The sequence below is a fragment of the Wasmannia auropunctata genome, unplaced genomic scaffold, assembly GCF_000956235.1.
Source record: "Wasmannia auropunctata unplaced genomic scaffold, wasmannia.A_1.0 LD335888.1, whole genome shotgun sequence".
Lineage (NCBI taxonomy): Eukaryota > Metazoa > Arthropoda > Insecta > Hymenoptera > Formicidae > Wasmannia > Wasmannia auropunctata.
Genome location: NW_012027002.1, coordinates 370,113 through 386,182, shown reverse-complemented (window position 1 = coordinate 386,182; position 16,070 = coordinate 370,113). Strand labels below are relative to the sequence as shown.

The 16,070-nt window shown below is 45.5% G+C and overlaps 1 protein-coding gene across 1 annotated transcript in view; it reads right to left on the bottom strand.

The window, feature by feature from the left end:
* The window catches only part of LOC105455594 (E3 ubiquitin-protein ligase MIB1), a 374,218-nt gene that overhangs the window by 147,370 nt on the left and 210,778 nt on the right, over positions 1-16,070 (bottom strand). The window lies entirely within an intron of this gene.

Sequence of the window (16,070 nt, the reverse complement as noted above, 5' to 3'; positions counted from 1 at the left end):
CTTGCTTACTTGTGTATAATTATGACCATTGTTTACAAATATAATATCTCTGACGAGTCTATAAACATTATTTATTTTACGCGATATAATTTGCTATATCTCTCTCTCTCTCTCTCTCTCTATATATATATATATATATATATATATTCGTTGTGTAATAGCATCGAACTGCTATGGAACTCTGTAAATGTCTATGCCCTTTGAAATTCCTCGCACGACGCGAACTATGTAAAATTCGTCTTCTCTCTTTCTATATATATGTAAGATATATTATACATTATATATATGTGCTCTATATATTATTTATATATTCTTTTTATACATATAAATATATGTTGCATATGTAAATAAAATTGGATTTATATTGGACAATATCGCATACTCATGATAAACTAAAAAGTAAATCTAAGAGATAGTAAATAAAAATTAGAGAAACAGAATTTCCAAGAATCCTTTGTGTCATGATATAATCGTGATAATTTATATATCAAAATAATGTAAAAATGTAATATCGATAATGTAAAAATTAAATAATACTTTTTTTTTATTATTCGGCCGAGTAATCCACTCGGATACAGCATGTTCGACATACAACGCAAGTAACGCGGAGTAACACGCGTACGCGTGTACATTTCTTCGGCCTCTGTCTCCCTCTCGCTCCCTCTAATATCGCGGCACTAACAAATTGTATATCCGACTTGACATCCTGGCGGGAGTATGTGGACGCAAGGTTGACACGGAGTTACAAGCTGCCGGACACAAATGGGCTCCGCCGGCGCGGCTGTCGTGTCCTCCGCGTGAGAGTACACCCGAACGTAGCGCCCGTTATGCACCCTCGGCGCATCGGGTCTATCTATTTAGCGGGTAGCGATGCGGGTTGAGTAGCATATGTATGTATATGAGACAATTAGCATACAAAACAGTCGCATTTACGTTGATATTAGACCCACGGCCGGAGAGGCGCCGTCGAGCTCGCCCCGCGCGCTCGACGCTTTATTAAGCATATCTCTCAAAACCACCTGGCCGGCCGGCCGATCGAACGACCATCGCGCATTCGCCCGTGTCCCAAATCCTTTTCTTACGATTACGAATTTACCCGTCGCAAATGAGATGCGCCCGGCAATTGCATCGTTACGCGAAACCGTCGTCGTCAAGTTATTTCCAACGCCGTGCTCCGCCACAACGTGATACAGGAAGCATTATGCAAAGAAATTTCTCAAAGTGAGAGGGTTAATTCGGTTTCAATTCTACATTTAGCCAACGCGCACAAAATGGATCCTCATTTTTCCTCCATCAGATTTGTAGAACTTTATAGATGTATTCTGAATCTCAGAGATTCGTAGGAATTTAATGAGCGAGAGCACTTCTCTCAATACACTAAAGTTATTTCCTTAGTTTTGCCAAATGCAAAGTTAACGGCAAGTCGACGTTTCCCGGTATAGTTCTGAGTGTGACGTACGTGTAAAATTAGCGACCGTCCCGCCCGCCGACGAGAATGACGGCTTTGAAATTCTTGTCCGAGTGACTTTCGCAGCTCGAGCGTGATCGACTGCTCGCAAACTTAGCTCATTATATTATGGGGATAACGAGGTAAACTAATTGTGCCGCCGATGCGAAACTTCTGAATCAAATTAAATCGGCGGAATCCATAATTTTCCGAAGGCGAACGACGGAGACAAAGTGGGGCGACGAGTCCTCCTGCGCGGCGGGTCTCGCAAACCTCGGCTGCGTCGTAATTGCAAATCGCGTTTTGCGCCGACGAGAATTGGCCGACGGAAGACGATGACGCCCGCTGCCGCGCCGGCCGATGGCTGACAATGTAATAAATCTGATAATTGGAAGTCGTATTGCGAGGCACGTACTAATTGGATGGCGAATGGATCAGACGTGTAGTCTGAGGATGAGGTAGGATACGACGTGAGTGGCACACCGTGTCTGCCGATCGCTTCAAGGGTGTCGCGCGCGCCCCGTTTATATCGACGGCCCCCACGATTTTATCGATAGCTTTTATCGAAACGACCGCACCCATGCGCCACGAGACGGGATTTGAATGACACTTAAAGCGATGATCCGACGCGCACGATCCAATTCCGCGCGGACGACCGGAGACCGAGTTTATTCGTAACATTATCGTCCGGCGGAAAAGTGTCAGCCGACACATTGGTAACTATCGGGTTGCGGGTCGACCGGCTTGTAACGTGATCTTCTAAAGGGGATGTACGACGATGAACGGACAGTTCGAAAAGGGCGCACCGCATGCACGGGATCGATCGCGTGATTCGGTAAACAGTCGCGGTAGAATCAAGTCGTCTTTACAAACCGTATAATGTATCCTCCCGAGTTACGTAGATCGCAATTGAAAGCATGAAGAAGTACAGGAAAGATAAGAAAAAAATAAAGAAAAAATAATGGGGAATCTGAGACGAGATCAACGATGATGTATTAAGTGTTAGAAAACAATATTGAGAGATCAACAGATTTGCTGTCGGCGTTAAATTTTCAAGAAGACAGTCCTTGTTCGTTCTATCGTAAAAAGTTTAGCGTTTACATCCAATATTTTTTTAAGAGCCTCGTCAGAACGATAACAAATCATTATGGAAACTTTTGCGAAAAGTTCGCATTTTAAATATTAACAACGAGCAAGCTGTACAATATAGTTTGTCGATTAAGTTAATCTCGAAGAGAATACGGCGGCGGCTCGACAAAGCCCGGAACTTTCTCGGTTAACTTTCGTTCACATCCCGTGCAGCAAAACCGATCGATCGACGATGCCCGCGCGCGCTTGTCGAAAGCAACCGATAAGATATTCGCAGTCATGAAGAAGGCGATCCTTCGGTTGCGCGGAAGAAAGGGAATCACGCCGGGGCGTAATGGGTTATCGGCCTTCAACCAGCAGGGTGGGGTTCCAATCACTTAGCTAATCACGCCGGTGGTGGCCGACTGCCACTCGTATAGCCCGCTCGACAGGGTCTCGGCTTCGTGTGCTGCTCGCCTCCGGTTTATCGGACACGTCTCCCCACCTGATTTTCTAAGAGTATGTACCGACGTCGCTAACTCGACTTAATGGCCCGCTCGCGCGCGCCCCTTTTGTATCCGCGTGAAAGGTCGATGAAAAGTCACCACTCATCGTTGAAACGTAACGAGGTCACAGATTACGCCCTCCCCTGCCGACCTCGCCGCCGAGGTCTACCTGAACTTTCTCTCTGTGGATTTAACTTTGATAAGAAGTTAATAGTGGGTGCGTTTACTGACGGATATTTTAGTCCAAGAATAGAGGAATGTAAAGCAGGTGCAATCGGGTTTTTTTTTTTAAGAATGTCAGAGCGGGTACGGAGAATCGACTCTATGAAATTGAATTCGCTTTTCAATTTCCAGTCAGTAAATCGTCTTGTCCGACGTCGTACTCGCGAAAGCGGAAAGATAAAAAAAAAGGAACGACCCCGTTAAAGTAACGAACGTGCCGGCGACAAAGCCAAGATAAAGCCGAGGCGAAACATTGTCCTTCTCCTTTTCGTGCCTACGTCGCGCGCTACGTGTATGCACATGCGAAATGGGGAATGCATCGCGTATATCATTTCGTGGACATACGATGCGATTGAATTGAAGTTACGACTGCGAGAGAACGTCCTTCGCCGACGATAAAACGGTTCACGACTGTGTGTCACTGAACATTAAAAAAATAGAGGAGGCCGACAGTGGGGAAAGAACACACGTAAAAGAGCCGATAAAGATGATAGAGTACGAGAGAAACGTAACGGCGAGCGAGGGCAGCAAAGGAGAGTCAGTTCATACAAGAGATATGCAGAGCGTGCACGTTGAGAAAAAACAAAGAGAAAAGGAAGCTGCATGTAGAAAAGAAGAAAGGCGGAATATATTATAATAATGTAAAGAATAGGAATAAAAAGGGCGCGCGGAATGGGGCAGGTTGTTTTAGGTGCGTGCTACGTTGTGCTTTTGTAAAAGCAATTTAAATAGATAAGTTAGCGCGCAAAACGGATAAAAAGAGATAGCGGTTTAACAATAACCGGATCATACGTGACCGTAATGCGCGAGATGAGAATCGAATTAAAGCAACGATCAGGCGCACCTTTCGCGCGAAACGCGCGAGGAGATAAAGGCGGTATAAATACGGTGGAGAGCGATAAATACCGATGTGAGAGAGGGAACGGCCGGAGTGCGCGGCCTGTGTTGGTTTTATTTTTAATAAGAGAGAAATGGAAATGTGCGCGCGCGCGCGCTCGCACGCGAGTCCGGACGCGCGCGTTATCAGGTTGCATAATTATCAATGGAGACCGATGCATATTTCATGCCGCGCCGCGCGCGAGCTTTTACATTGCGCCGCGAACGGAATGAATGGACGTGTACTGCACGGGCAGTGATAGTGCCGGCACTCATAATTACCACGCCGCAAGATCGGACTGCGCCGATGTAATAAATGTGCGCGAGAGCGCAATAAACGTCGAGCGCGGATGACAAATTGTCAAACAATATCCGTGCCATCGAGCGCAGTGATTAAAGGACGGAACGACGATTAACCCTGCAGTAACGACGAATTCAGTCCTTCCTCTTCTCCTCCCCCTCCCCTCGACCCACCATTTCTCCTCTCCTCCTCGCGTGGAATCGAGAGTTCGCGGAGTCGGGCGCAACGACGAGGAAATCGTCGCCGAAAAGAACGCAATTTCTCGCGATCCGATGTGGGATTACAGGTACTCGAGGATACGAGAGCGCGATATTACGTTTCTCGCGAAAGCAGATATTCGATGAGCCACCTTTGAGACGTTCAATTTAATTTTGTTGGTAGCGACATTATCGTTCTGCATGGAGCGTAAATGAAGCAATGTCGCGCGCTATTCATCACCGCGGTGGATAATAATATTCTTTATTTTGCAGGATCGGAATAACATATTCTTTTTTATGGCATATATATGCACTGACGTTTTTCGTAGAATTCCAATTTTCAAATCTGTTTCTATCTTTTCTTACCACGCGTGAGATTTTTTGCCAAGCTAGAAAAATATATCGTGTCTGGTGATATCACGTTGCTATTACGGGAATCGCGATTGCTCTACGTTTTATCTCAAACGTTAATTTTTTTTGTTTCCTGCGCTCCTCGGAAATTCGACTCGGCTCGTAGCGTCTTAACGCGAATCCGAAGGGTTTTCCGTCGCTCGGGACGTGAGAAATTAATGAGAACGCGCGTGGCACAAATTCGACGGAAGACGGATTATTTGCGGGGCGCGCTATCGCGCCTCATGGCTCACCCTCGCAAAAGGTGTTTTCTTTGACGGCGCGAATCGATAACAAGGCCATTAACGGCGCGGAGCAATTTCACGCGGAGAAACGAAAGCGAAAAGAGAAGTTTAATATTTATCGCAGCGATAATGGATTTTATAACCCGCTTTGAAGAGAGGAAAAAGAGGTCGCGGGAGGGAGAGGGGAAAGGACGAAAGAGAGAGAGAGAGAGAGAGACAGATAGGAAAATAGATTCGGATGGAAAGTATCCTGGTATATTGTACGCTGCATTAGCTCTCCGGGATGCTGGTATTGTTTCTGTAACTTTTCCAAATCAATTATTTACGGACTCGTTAAGGACCATTGTTTTTCATTGCACCACTGTCTAGGCTGTCTCTGTCTTCCTTATTTTTCTCGAATAATTCTAGTTGAGCAAGTGAAAATGCAATATCCGCGTAACTCTTGTGCACGTTTCAAATAAATGAATAAAATAAGTCGGCAGTTTATAAAGTTTAAGTTAAATACGTCTTTATTTCTTAAAGGGAGTAGATATCATTATTTTTATTATTTCATCACGTTGTTTGCAAGTATATATTGCTTTGCATACATATAATAGCTTTGATTTCTTTTGAAATTTTAACAAACATAGATAATCTTTTAAACGTTCATATAATTAAATATAGTCGAATTTACATTTCGTTACGTAAGATTCTATTCGAAAATCAAATTTTGCAGTCACGTCAAATCTTCGTGAGTCATCTTCTGCATTCATTTTCCTCGAGAAGAAACTACATGGATATGCGTGTATATATATACGTGTGTATGTGTGGCTTGACAGTCACGCGATGCTCACCCCATGTTCCATTCACTGATGCGCTTTCATTCATCGAATGTTGGAAAATGTCAAACGAAAGGGAGCGAATAACGTCGCGACGAATTCGTTTGACTTGATTGACCGAAAAGAGCTATCCGATGAATTAATCGATCGTTTTGATAATTCCACGCCGCGAAGCTCTTATCGCGACATACAACCGTGACGTCTAGTTTCTTTCGTCCTTACATCAGCCATATTTAACGGACCTAGCGTGCCGTGTAACTCTCGCGTCGTGTAATATACACGCGACGCACCGTAATTATAGATGATTTACATCAGATTTTAATTCGATACAACAGGCCGCGGCGGACGCGTTGAAAATGCGATTCTAATCGGTCGACATTATCGGGATGTTGTCGATGTATACGCTGATCCTTAATTACTTGCTATAATTAGAATAGTAGTGCTTTAACAGTTATGCTATACGTTTAAAGAGAAGCAAAAGGTATTTGATAAATATGCGTTAGTAATCATTTTGTTAGCAATGTGAGAGAGTGGCAAGAAAAATACAAATAACATAATTTGCGGAATCGAAAGTTTACTCTGTACAGGTAAAACGGCTTTTAGTCGGTCACAAATGTGCACGGGAAACGTTCAAAGAGATTACTGTAGCTTAATTTTAACGAAATTGAAATCTATTTAAAGCATAAAGTGCAATAATAATTTCCAATTCGTTCTTAAATATAGAATAGAATATTACGTCTCTGAAATATCCTGCTATTTGTGATACGCGATTAAAAATGTAGAAATAAAAAAAAATTACGAGCAGACAGAAAAATCTCGCAAAATCTAGCGCAAGAGATGACTTTCACATGCGACTCATTTTGTCCGACAAAAGAAGGATTTAATGTTCGAGAAATACGATCCTCGAACGTTTTAGGTGCCCCTTTACGACGATCGCGCGCGCATGCACGGTCCACGGCTTTAAATCTTTTAACGCGGCGATCGCATGTTTTCAATCCAGATTACTTCCAAAAAAATAAAGCTAATCTTAAAAGCCCGTCCGCGAATCATCGACCGACATTAAAACGAAGATCTCCCGTCGTCCTTGCTTTCTTTTACACAACCGTCGTTGCACACGCTATGAATATTTCAACGTTTTGCCATTCGTAAAATGCCATTGTTGTAGAATGTCATATTTTGACCTTCACTTACATATGATGTTACATCAAAATTTCTTGTGATAGCAAAATATTGCCAAATTAAAGAGAACAACTGATTTAAATTTCAAAATTAATTTTATTAACTATAGTGTGTCAAGGGGAGAATGACGCTTTTATAAATTCATATATAATTTTTGAAACTCAATATATCTTCAATTATATCAATTATCTTCAGATATATCAAATTTTAATATATTATTTTAAGAAAATATATATTTTATATATAAAACAAAAATTATTCAATCGCACATTAATGAAACAAGAAATTTGACACAGAGATAAAATTTTTCGCTTTCGATTATCAGGCTAAATCGTATGAAGAGACGATCGATATGCTGGAATGCGAAGCACGAGCGAATAAGTTCAGAAATATTATAGCCGAGAATAATGCACCAATATTAATATCGATGCCGATGGCACGATATTTAATTATAGACAAGAAATATCGTTGAAAGTAATCGTCGTTATCTCCGCTCATGTCCCGTAATTAATAATGTGGAATAAATTTTAACCTTTATCACATCATCGCACAGCGCGCTTTTTATTCCTTCGTAAGATAGAGAGAAGCATTACGCAATACTGTAAATATATAACATCACGGTAGTTCTATTTTAGTCAACGGAACATATGCAACGTGCATTTGCACGAAAGGATTAAAGTCCGTATCCTCTCGAAGTGGGATGCAGTTACGCAAGAATGCGTAACGAAATACGAACGGTGGTGCAAGATGTGCATATAACCGGAGTAAGAAGAACAATTGCGCCAAGGGCTAATATCCGCGCGCAGGGCGGGTAGGTGTCGCCTAACATCGTAATAGCCAGACGCGGTGCAATCGTGCCAACAAACTCGGCCGTGACGACGACCCTTAGGACCGTCCTTCGCTCGGCTGCGGAAAAGAGAGGGTAGGAGCGCCACACGGGAGAGAGAAAGAGAGGGAGGGGAGGATCTGGGAAGAAAATTCAAAATGTGCGTGCGCCATGGCAGACGAGACGCACGCAGGTATGAAGTACAAAAGAAGAAGAGGGCGGGGAAACGACGCGAGGGAGCGTGGGAGGGAGGAAGAGGTTTGTTTCACGTCGGCGAGCGGAGGAAAGGAAGAAATGGGTCACATTAAAGGTTCATTAGGGCACGGCGGCTGGTATCTGACCCAAATTCATATTTTCCATAGTGACGGGCGTGGGACGATGGAGGGGAGCGGTTGGGTGAGAGTCGGGTGTGTGTCTGTATGTGTGTGGGTGGTCGGTTTGCTTGAGCACGCCGGGGGGTGGGTGGTTGGCGCGGTGCGGCGGGGTTGGGCCGGCGGTGAGCGGGCGGAAAGCGGTGGCGCGCGTCCGTGTGTACGTGTGCACAAGTGTGCGCGCGCGTGGAATGGGTGGGTATTCGGGTGGATAGGACAGGGTTGGTGCGTTCCTGCCACGAAGGGTCGTGGTACGCTGGTACGCAGGCGTGCGGGGCGCCGGCGTCTCCCCCCCTCCCTCCTTTTTACCCTCTCACCCCCTACCCCCGTGTAGCACGGAGCTCGCATGTTCGGGCGGGGAAGCGTCGCGACGCCTGCCGTCGGCTGCACAGTGCGGGCCCGGACGCCCACCAAGTAGTACGTTCACGTTCTGATCGAACCGTCGGATCTTACTGTCGTCATTCTCTCTTTCTCTCTCTTTCTTTTCCTCTTTCTCGTCCTCTCTTTGTTTCTCTCTCTCTCTCTCATTTTCTCTCTTCTTCCTTCTTCGTCCATCTCCCATCTTTTCTTTCTCTTTCTGCCTTACTTCGATGCATTCTCTTCCTACGTCTTTTTCCACGTCCTCCCATTTTCTTCTCCCATGTATACATTTGTCTCCGTGCACACACATACACACACGTTACATACTCAGTCACGCATACGCATCCTACAATTCTTCGAGCGGTGCCGCAGCTGCGGCAGAGTGCGGCTGCAGAGAGAGACGTAGCCCAGCATGGAAGCCAACATCCGCGACGGATCCTCGACAGGGACGAAGCTAGAGGGTTGCGCTTCCCCGGTAGACCGCTACGGTCAGTAGTCACGGCCACCACTCGGCGCGTGGTCAGACGCGACGGGTCACCGCGCGCCGCAGTAGAAACGTCACGCGACAGTAGAAACGCCGCTGGATACTGCCCGAGTGCAAGGAGAGACGATAACGTCAAGTCAGACTTTACCGCAAGGGAGACACACCAGCGTGTTGTCGGACGCGTATCCTCCAATAGATACGCCATCGCGAAAACCAATCAGTTTACTATCCGCAGATTGTGCATTACGAGACAACGCGTGTGTTTCAAAAACAAAGATCGCGTCGATATTCGACGAAAAAATTCGTAATTATATTTTTTCGACGCGTCTCAACCAACCACACACATTTGTTTGTTTACGCGCAGCTGATAATAAAATGTTACGGCTCTCCAGAGAGACGTATAGAGTTGACGTAAACGGAAAACGTCAGACATCGAAGATTGCTGTATCCCGGTGGGTTTTGAGGCGTCTCTTAAAGGGGCACGTTCGTTACAAGCCGCGTTCGTTTCGATCGTTCGATAATGAATGTGATCTCGGAAATGAGTCTCAGACTGTAGCGGCGAGAGGTACGTTCTTTCTGTGGGTACACAGTCAGTGGCGGATTGACAGGAATAGCACGATCCGCGGCGTGAAGACACGTCACAAGCACGGAGACCAAAATGTCCATTGTCGGTCTAATAATAGCCGCGCGTTGAAGAGGTATCGGCCCGGCCTTCGAGGGCGCGTCGACTTTAAAGCACGCGGACGACCATGCCATGTCCGACGGACGTGCGCCTCTTTCCTTTCCTCGCAATAAAATCTGAAATCACGAGTAATAATCCGAACTGTGTGAGCGCATCTGTTTTCTCAAGCATGACGTCTACGCGTTACGTTGCAGCAGCTTGAAGTCAAGGTTAAAAAGCGTCGGAAACTATTTCTGACGTTCAAAGAGCTTGAGCTCTCGTGCTCATTGGATATTGGCCTTACGATCGGAAGTTTGAAATCGTGCCGAAGTTAACAACGACGGAAGTTCTCGTTCAAACTCTCTCTCCCTCTCTCTCTCGCGGCTTTGTAACTGTGCGTTAGAATCTATTGGAACTCGATCGTTTGCAGTCAGATACGTCCTCAAAATATACCTTCTCTACTTTGTTCACAATCAAGGGGAATATACGCTTTTTTATCACGTGAACAGACAGGACTAAATTTTCGAAATCGTAAGTCAATTGGGAAGAGAGTAGAGGCAAAAGTGACATCTTTCATTTAAATTTCTTCGATGAAATCATCCGCCTGACTGGCTCGATAAATCGCGACTGTGCAAAGTATTCCGAGCGTAAACGAAATTACTCATTCGGTTGTGCTCTCTTCGTCACCGTCCGCTTTCACGTCCGGCCGAGCAAGCGCCTCTGAATTATTAATCTGAAACGGCTTGCTTTACTGTAAGTCTAATTTGAAACTCAACTTCATTAGCGGCCTAAACTTTTCTTGTTAGAACAAAAATTAAGAATGTCGAGATAAATCCTTCAATTCAACTTTGACCGTCGTTTTCTTCGATACTCGACGCGAACGCTGGCCAAGGCTGTTCCCGGTTGAGAGGCGTTAAAAATTCATTCGTTGTTTTCGATCGTTCTCTCGTTATTTATTGAGAAATCCATCGAGAGATAGCTCTGATTTTATTTTTACATAAGCGGTTCTCATTGCAGGTAAAATAATTTTTCGCTCTTAACACCTTTTCACCTGGATACCGCTAGAAATCATTTTCAAAAGACAGGTCTTAACTCTCGCGAGAGAGATGACCCGATGCGTATCACAAGGATCGAAGGTGATGGACGCGAGCGTTGGAATTAGCGCAACGTCCTAAGACCGCGTCTACTAATTTTAGATCGCTTATTTTTGCGCGCTCCTATCGTCCGCGGTATAATGTCGGTGCCATCCAAATAGAGATCCCGCGACCGATCTCACCGCGGCAAGTCGGGCCTTGACGAGCCGAGAACGAGCTGTTTCTTGTCGCCTCTCTCTCTCTCTTTCTCTCACCATGCCGAGAGTGTCACCGAGCGGAACCTTGACTACGAAACGATATCCAGGTTCGATTATCGTCAGGCACGAGGCAAGAAAATCGAAAATGGATAAAAGTGAAACGGTAAAAGCGGACTGACGACGGGGCTAAAAGTTGAATGGAACTTAAAATACGGTATTCGATATCGAGCCCGTTACCTATCGACATTTACCCCACGTATGCATATTGCGCTGCGGAATATTGCATGAGAATATCGCTGGATATGAGTCTTTTCGCTTGAAAGTTTGTCAGTTTCGCGTATCGGGTATCTAGAATATTAACGTTGCGGCAGCCGAGTTCTCTTAATTCGCGAGCTCGAGCCCACATCAATCGTTAATCGTAATTAGCTTTCTTGCACCTCGCTGTCAATCTTTCTCGAACGGCACTGTTTTCAAAACCTGTATTGGCCTGTAATTATAGCCAAAATCACGCGGATCGATCACTGTCATAAGCACGTGGGCGGAATTTGACATTAAACACCGCAAAATTCACCGCAAAGGAAACAGTGATCTTATGAGAAGAAGCGCTCCGGATATAGGCCGGTAGATATTCCGTCGCCGCCCCTCCTTCGGTCTATCCTTTCTCTTTCTCTCTCTCTCTCTCTCTCTCTCTCTCTCTCTCTCTCCTTTCTGCTCACATACATCCGCGCACACATAATACACGCGTAGTAGTCGCGATTCGCCGTCGTCGACGAAAATATCGTCGACCAAGCGAGGAACAGAGCAGAGTGCTGCAGAACCGTCCAACGAAACTGGGAACTTTGGCGATCATCTAATATCTCCCGCAATTCGTCGAGGCGATTTTTCCGTTTGCCGCCTCGATCCCATCCACAAATCTCTTGGAGAACAACGACAAACATCAAGTAGATGCAAAGAAATGTCGTTGCCGTCGTACTAGCGATGCAAAGTTTGTTCACGGATGACGACGACCTTGCTGCTATCGACATTCTTCGCACCTTCATCGATCTATGAATCCAAGGAGAGCCTGTTTTATCCGATTCCGTGGAGTGAAGTATAATATACACGAAGAGTCAGGTGCGCCCTGGCATAAAACGTCGCGCGTCGTTGCATAATTTTTCTAAAAATACGCGAAAACGGGACGTTCGCGAGAGGATCGCGCGAGCGTCTGAAATACTCGCGTCGCGACGACGACACTCGGCGCCGGCTCGCCGTAATCACGAATGGTGCAGTGCTACGTTCGAATAATTCGACAATACGACACGATGGTCGATTGTGAATGGTGAATATTGCCTTGTTGTAAATAGTGCCTTGCGAAAGAAGAAGAACGCGCGGAGCATCGTAATACATGAATGTGTTGTGCCTATTTCGAGTGAGAAACTCCCCCCGGTTGCATTGTTTCTTTTTTGCATCGGAAACCGATTCAGCCGGAGGTCCAGGGAGGGATCGGTATCAAGGTATGAGCGCGATGATCAATGGACGCCTCGCTCGCGAGGCCGTATCGCATTGCCATATTTGACGTTGGTCGAGCGGAGACGTTTTATCGAGACCCTCGACTCTCCTTTCGTTTTCGCTAGGATTTCGCGCAGAATCCTCTCCTCCACACATGCCTCTCACCCCCTGTTCTGCTTCGCTCCATTCGCGGTTTCGTTTTTTACCCCACGATACTGCCGTAATCGGCTGCCGAAATTCGCCGCTCTCGACGAAGCCGCGCGACGGCCACGGACGAGGAGCGGGCCAGCGACAAGACTTCGTGCATGGTCGCGAGATATATTTAAACGCACGCGTCTCGTGTTACTCGCGCATCATGCCGGGCCTAGAATAGTTATTCGCACGCGCGCGCACGCGTCATTCCCTCGATTCCTTCCCGACGCAATAACGGCGCGATCGTCTCTCTCTCTCTCTCTCTCTCTCTCTCTCGATGGAATCCATTCCGTCGCGTACGAGATGATTCCCTTTTCCAGAACATGCTTCGCAAATCGAGTTATCATCTTGGGATGTTCGACGCGTCGGGAAAGATTTTCTCGTCTTCTCAACATTTCATACTGATTCTTCACACGAGATATTCCGTCAAGCTCGCTTGACCTGGTATCGGCAGATTCCAGAAATGGCTGTACTCGAGGGCGGCAGGACGGAAGGCGTAGAACGACGGCGAGGATGGCTCGGTGGCTCGAGTCGGGGTCCATTGTTGCCGTCTTAATGTCCCTCTTCCTGCCAATAACCTCCCCTCGGTCTGTCGCCGCGCACAATGACACCCTTAATGGCCGCCCGGAAGGCACCGGCGCGGCTTAAATACACGATCCCGGACTTCTCCTTTTCGCAACGAACGTGTACGATGCCGCTATTGTTTCTGTCAGTCCGTTTTAAATGTGTGCTCGCGATCGATCGCTATTTTCTGATTCGTCGACATTGATATTTGTGTAACTTTCGAAGGTGTCACGCTGCTCGAACTTCGTTCTTTGCTTCGTTGACCTCGACGTGCGATTTCCCAAAAAAATGCAAAGAACGAAAAGAAAAAAAAATAACGAAACGATACTTCTTCAAGTGGCCGTTGCGCGTTCAGTTGTGTAGTTTCTCTTCCCTTCGGTCGAACCACCGGCCCGCCTGTCGATCCCAAACGTCGACGGTCCGTCGTAATGTCGGATAAAGTCCGGAAGTAAAGGTCAGCAATTAGCCACAATGTAACGCGGCGCGCGCGCTGCTATCGGCTATTACGGATCGGGAGGCACAAAATGTCACGGGCAGAATCACGAGGCGCCGACGATTCTACGTTCGACATTCACGGATGGACGGGCGCATAGAGTAGCGCAGAGAGCGTGGTAAACGCGAAGTCGCGCGGACTCCCCCCGCGACTCGCCCGAGGGAGCTATGCGAGCCGACACGCGAATCAGCAAGAGAGAAGATGGACGCAAGCGAGCCCCATGTAATGTTAAGCTTAGCTGGTTGAACACGGGTCAAATATATCGCCAATTGACGCATTTGGTCCCCTTCAACCAGCTGTAGTTGACATTAGACATCAACTCCCGAGAGATCGCCGACACGACATACGATCGCCGCCGCGCGGTTCATCTAGTTAGTGAGTTCGTGACAGTGAGAAACAAAGTGACAGTTTTCCAACCGTCCGGCCAGCTTGGACAGTATCACGAGACACTTATAGTAACAGTGCATACACACTTGAAACTGACTCTTTTTTTAAAGCGGCGTTATGTAAGCCTGAACTGTGTGCGATTTTTACGTATATTCTGGTAGCACGTGGAAGCGTACTGGTTCACACGTGGCATGGCGAGATCCGTAAGTTGATCGTAAACGCTCGTCATTGGTACGTAGGCAGGCAATAAAAATGGCTGTGTTAGCGTGCTCTTGTACACGGCGAGATTGAGATTATTGGCAGACGTCGAGCACTTGTGGACAGGGAAGAATATCAAATCGGCGACGTTTTGACAAAAGAGCATTTTCGATGCGGGACGCAAGGAATATCAGTGGAATTCTAAAATATTGGTCCATTGAGTTCCACTTTGAGACTTTGTCCGTGCTCGCTTTTAACGTTCTCTAAGACGAGCAAGTATTTCGCTTTGTCCGAATCTTTTGTCATGAGTGAGTGAGAGAATGAAAGAAGGAAAAAGTTATACATATAAGATGTCTGCGATGTATCAGTGAAGTAACAAAGTAATTATAAGGAGCGTTAATGTGGTAAATTAAGATTTGTATTTAACCTCCCTTTAGAGACTCCGTGCACAGAATCAATTTGACGGAAGTTGATAAATGAATCGCATTATCTGACATTTCATTTGCACTTGCTGTAGCAGCGACAGCGCGTTCGTGTCTGCGTGCGCTTTACGGCCATCGACAGGATTCGTCGGAACGATACTTTCCCGTGAGCTTTAAAAGCTCCCTGAGTCACGGCGTTTGTTCAAAATTTACTGCAGCGGCGTAGTTCCGCGCGATAACTGCCGCCTATATAAAAGTTAAGTCTACGAATAACGGCTAGTATATAAACGATCTTACGACTCTCCGGGCACTTATATCCAACAGAATCGCCTCACTAAATCCGGATTTCGTCATTAAATCCCCTTTTGTGGCCGATTTTCTCGGTACTGGAGACTACAGCGCGGGTAGCCGCTGCTCCGACGAACGGTCTTGGTAGTGCGCACTCGTTGCAGCAAATTGCTGCTGCGACATGTGATATATGCCGCGTAAACATAATAAATCAACAAATCCGAAAGTAAGCTGAGAGTGCAAAAGTTAATGAGAGAAAGAGAGGGAAGAAATAATAAAAAAAAGTTCGTTACGTTCCAGAAAGAAATTGTTTGAAACGCGAGTTGGAATAATGTTAATATAAAACGTTTTCAAAGAAAAATAATATCAGTCGTGACGGAATAAGAAATTAAACAGGCCGAGTGCGCTAAATAAGTCGTTGCATGCATCTCGAATTGAGATATGCAAATAATAATAGCACAGAATTATAGAAACAAAGTAATAGATAGTATATGTATTGTTGTTAAAATATGTATGTGTATTATTTTGTCCCTCTGCGATTTCTAATTTATAGAATTTGCAAAAAATAAAAAGTCAAACGTACACACATTTTTAAAAGATATCTGTACAAGATACATTTTTAAAGACTTGGACTCGATATATTCGATAGATAAAAAATAGATAAAAAATTCCATACATAAAAAATATTTTAAATAAAAAGAATTCTTTATACAAAATAGTCTTATCGTTATTAATGCTCTTATAAGCATCTTACATCAATGCAAATAATGAATAAAATAACAAAAAATAATTTCGA